The following is a 5,314-nucleotide window of genomic DNA, read 5'->3' on the forward strand; positions in this document are numbered from 1 at the left end:
TGTAGAGATGTGACACCCCTGTGGGCTTTGGTCCACACTGTTTCCCAGAATGCTCAACAAGTACCAGGTTTGTAAGATCAAAATCAATCTCAGCCCAGACCAAGACCAAATCGACATGCTGAGGCCTTGACGGGCCCTGTGTCTTCTGGACACCAGCAGGTCCTTCCCATCATATCTTCCACGTCGCCACCTCCGCTGCATTACAAGATCTAGGTTCACTAGTTAAGCTTTAATGGCTGGCTGGCATCCTGGTTCTCTGGAACAACTTGGTGGGGAAAAGTCTTCATTTTTCTGGCTATGGCATTATGCACTGGGATTCTTTTATGTTGCATGATCTATTATTATTTTTTTAATGGAGGAAGAACCCTAGGGATGTCTACAGAGAAATCAGCCCTGGAGACAAGACTCAAGGTTATGGCATTTCTCCTCTGAAGTAATGTGACTATTAAAACTTTTTTTTATTACCAATAGATTAACAGTCAGTTCCTTTTGCTCTTCTTCTCTTTCTTAGCTTTGAAAGGGTGATATGATCATTTGAGGGTGGGAAGCCCTTCCTGGGGAAGGAATAAAACACCTTCCTAGCCCCGGTTAGCAATTATATCACAGGTATTTAGGACACCTGGACACTCTGCATCCTGGAAAGGGGCCCCCACTTTGGAGACTGTTTTGGGGGAGGGGATTTTTTTGTTTGTCATGTGCCACTGTGCCCAGCTGAGAGCATTCTTTTAATAGATATTTAGCAGCTAGTCCTTCTGGCCAGCATGCAGTTGGCAAAACCTTGGGAGCAGGAGTAAAGCGGGGTCAGGGAGGGAGAACGCACGACCAGGAAGCCATCGATCCACTCAAACTCTGAAAGTGCAAGAGGAAAAGGACTTCATTTGGAGTTTCAGGAATTGCAGCTGGGGAAATAGATTCAGAGAGCTGGAAATCAGGGCTCCAAAGAAGACCGGGAAAGTAGGAGCTTATATGGATAAACTGTGCCAATTTATTACAAAGCACTAAAAATTGTTTTGTAAGCGAGGTGTGGTGGCACATGCCTGTAATCTCAACACTCAGGAAGCTGAGGCAGGAGGATCGCTGTGAGTTTGAGACCAGCCTGAACTACATAATGAGTTCCAGGTCAGTCTCAACTAGACAGTGAGACCCTGTCTCAAAAAAACAACAACAACAAAAAATTGTTTTGTGAGGAAATTTCTGCTTGAGCAGAGGACAGATGCCAGTGACAAAAACTGTGTGACAACAGACAACAAAGTACACATACCACCTCCAGCCCCAGGCACCTGAGGCCTGCAGTCAGAGGTAAACTGAGTTCGCAGGCCCCAGTAGCAGCAGGTGGTAGGTAGGAATTCTGCTTCCTAAGTACCTCCCACTTCCTTTGCGAACTTTCTCTCATGACTTCTTATTTGTTTATTTATTTGAGTCTGAGTTTCCATATGTACTCTAGACTGGCCTCAAACTCATGGTGAATTCCTGCCTCAGCCTCCCAAGTGCTGGGCTTACAGTTATGCACCATCACACCTGACTAGATTTTTTCCTTTCATTTTCATAAAGCCAAAGGCTCAGAATCCTCAGCCATGCAGTATTCCCAGCCACTGAGCCCTCCTACAGAAATCACTCACACAGAGGTCACTCACACGGGCTTCCCATGGAATGATCCCAAGCCTGGGCCCCAATCTTCACTCAGCTTCCCCATTGTGTTAACCAGATTTCCTTCACTGTGACAAAATAACTTGAAGGAGGAGAGGTTGGTTTTGGCTCTCAGTTTCAGGGCGCTGCTTCCATGGCCAGCCAGCTCCATTGCATATGGGCCAATGGTGAGACAGAAACACCACGGGGAAGGCTTTGGCAGAGGAAGGATACTCAATTCAGAGCAGATGGAAACAGAGTGAGAGAGCCAGCGAGAAAGGCGCTGGAGACCACACATAGTCCTCAAGGCCACACCCCCATGACGCACTTCCTTCAATTAGGCCCCACCTCCCAAATCTTCATCACCTCCCAAGAATGCCATCTAATGATGAATCCATCAATGGCTTTGCCCACCTATGAAGTTAGAACTCTGTGATCTTATTACACTCCAAGAGTCCCACCTCTGAACACAAGAGATTTTGAGGGATATCTTCCATCTAAACCTGTGCAGTGTCTTCTAGGCCCGCTAAGTCCCAGGAGCCCCCACCCCAACTTGAGAGGTGAATGTACCCAGAGCACTCCCTGCTGGACTCTGGGTGTACATGCACCACCTCCAGTCCCCACCACTATCACTGTCCCCATCTTCCTGGGCCCCCATTCCACAAGCAGCCCTCAACACCTGGCCTTCTCCTTCATCAGGTGACAGCAGTTTAGGACCTCAGTAAGCCCTGGTGTTTTTATTTTTGGTAGCTTCCGTCCCCATCATTGCAACCTTAAAATATTTTTTTTTAACTAGCTCGGAAGTTTTTTGGAAAAGTGTAGTTATAATTTTTCTCTTGAAACCACTTGGCTAGGCGTAATTGCTTTCAAGTGCAACTGGGAATTCTCAAAAAATGAGAAAAAAATGAGCCCACACATTCTTTCAAGTGTAATGAAATTTTTATGAATACTAAATTTAACAATTAATGAGGTTGATACAATGTTACAGTTGGACATTGGATGACGGATTTATTGATTTCCTTTCCACGGTATTCTTATTTTAGAGCCAATCCTTTCTTCCAGCTGTCATGGCTCACGTGGGTCCTAGGAGTCCCCGGGCAGTGGCTCCTCAGCAGACAGCATGTAAGAACCTGGGACACAGGGTTTCCCTCCTCCACACATGGTCCATGCCTGCTTACACAGGTGCATAGCAAGGACAACACCCGCCTCAGCGGGCCGCAGAGATGGACAGCTAGCGAGGATGAGGCAGGGTAGTGCAGAGACAATTTCAGGTCAGGTCATCCAAGAAAAGACTTCCTTACTACACCCAGTGGCTGGCATTGCTCAGGGCACAGAGGCCTGGGCAAGTTACTCCTAGGATTGGCATAGGCACAGGAGCAGAGGGGAAGGGCCACCTGCCTAGAAATTTTTGTTTGTTTGTTTGTTTCAAGACAGGGTCTCACTGTGCAGTTCAGAATGAACTTGAACTCACTATATCACCCAGGCTGGCCTCACACTTGCAGCAATCCTCCTGCCTCAGCCTCCTGAGTGCCAGGACTACAGGAGAGCAACACCACACCCGCCTTTGTCTGGATTTCACAGCCAGCCACAGGGCAGCTGCCCGCACTTGTTCTGGGTCTGTAGACTCTGTGCTCCAGGCAGATGGCCTCATGAAAGACATGTGAGAGACTGCTTCGTCCCCACCAGGCACAGGGCCCCGCCAGGATGACATGAAAAGCTGACGCTGGACTTAGGTGCATTGTGCTCCAACCTCCCCTCGGGACCAGGCTTTGGCATGGCTGAGACAAAGAAGCGATATTTTGTCCCTGCTTCTGTCTTTGAGGTGCCGGGGTATCCACTGCTTGCCAGCCTAAACTTCAACCCAGCCTCATCCTCCGAGGGCGCCTTTGCAATTAAACAAATGACACTAGGTGGAGCCAAAGCCCACGGCATCAGCGTTGGGCTCGGCTGCCGGCCTGAGGGCCAGGTAAAGGGGTGAGGGTGGGAGGTGGGAGGAAGGGATGCGGGAATCCGGGCTGGGTTAGGGTCCCACCGTGAGGCCAGAACAGCAAACGGGACAGCCGGCCCAGTCCAGAAAGGACTTATCTGGCCTAGTCTTGCCCTGGGTTAAATGGTCCGGAGCGGACCCAGTAGCCCAAGCCCCTCGGATGCTGAGCCGGAGCCAGGATGGAACTAAGCATGCCCCGTCCCATAGCGCGGGTTCTCGGGGCACAGCAGTGCACAGAGCGGGCTCAGCAGACAGCGCTTCCCCGCCGAGCTGAAGGTGCAGGGGGGCGGCTCAGGCCTGAAGGCGCCTGCATGGCTGGGAAGTTGCTGGGGTTCTCGGATTGGCTGGCGAGGGGGCGGGGCGGGGGCGGGGCTGATCGCTGTAGCCTCTGGGGAGCAGAAACCTAGAAAAGATGCTGAGACCTAGGACAGGTGTGGTGCATCCTCCGGAGCAGAACGACCGGGCATCTAGGCACAGGTACGCTTGGGGACCAAGCTCCAGGCATCCTTGTACAATATAAGCTATACACACTTCTACACAATCTTCCTCCCAGAACTCCGTTTCCCCAGGTTGTGCGCAGGGGCCACCTGAATCCAGGATCTGCTATTCCTCCCCCAGCTACCACTAACTACCCCCGGCGAAGCCAAGGAGAGACCCGGCCCTTTTACAATCCCACCATGCCCCTGACAATCTCATCTTTCCATGGAAACCGCTCTCCAGGGTACAAGTCACAACTTTGCCCACCAGTAATCTGCCCAGGGCCTCCTACACTCTGTGACTGTCCTTCACCTCTCACAGGGACCACACCTGCTGGCAAGGTGTGCACAGTTCATTCCGTGGGTGTACACTGAGCACCTGTTACATGTGAGGGTCCAAGACAGAGCCACACAATGATTTGTGTATCTAGAGAGCACTGGGTTTGTTGTAAAAGCATTGCCCACCCACACTTCTCTCTTGTCCTTCCACCCCTGCCAGGGGGCGAAGCACAAAAGCACCTTGCCAGATGCAGACCCCTTGACCCTGGATATCCCAGACTTCAGAACTGTAAGAAATCATCTCTGTTCTGTGCCCAATCTCAAGTATCCCATCATTGTAGCTGCATAAGATGGACCGAGGCATACTGTGCACCAGACAAAGTCTCAGTATGACCCAGCATTCACATCAAGGCACAAGCCAGAGAGCAGGTGAGAATTCAAGGAAACTGGCAGGTAATACTCACACTGGAGTAAGGGTGGGCAGTGTTTGTTGTCAGCAGTAGGTAAGAGTGTTTGCAAAAATGTATTAAAGTTTCAGATCATCATCCCTGTGCCAGGCATAATGGCACATGCCTGTAACCCCAGCATTCAGGAGGCTGAGGCAGGAGGATCATCAAGAGTTTGAGGCCAGTCTGGACTACATAGTGAGTTCAAGATCAGCTTGCACTGTATAGCAAGACCCTGTCTCAAACAAAACAAAACAAAATACAGTTAACTGGGCTGGGGATGAAGCTCAGCAGCATTGTGCCTGCCTGGCAAGTGGAAAGTCCTGAGTTCAATCCCTGGTACAAAAAAAAAAAAAAAAAAAAAAAAACGGTCAACTGTCCATGTCAAGAAATAGTACCCTCTCTTGGTGCCTGTTCAGTACAGGAGTGTGCTACTTCAAGGAAACACTAAACAAATGCAAACCACAGGGGAGTCGGGGGAGAGGGGCACGGGCTTAAAA

This window comes from Fukomys damarensis, unplaced genomic scaffold (genome assembly GCF_012274545.1).
Source record: "Fukomys damarensis isolate Sample0158 unplaced genomic scaffold, DMR_v1.0_HiC HiC_scaffold_25, whole genome shotgun sequence".
Taxonomy (NCBI): Eukaryota; Metazoa; Chordata; class Mammalia; order Rodentia; family Bathyergidae; genus Fukomys; species Fukomys damarensis.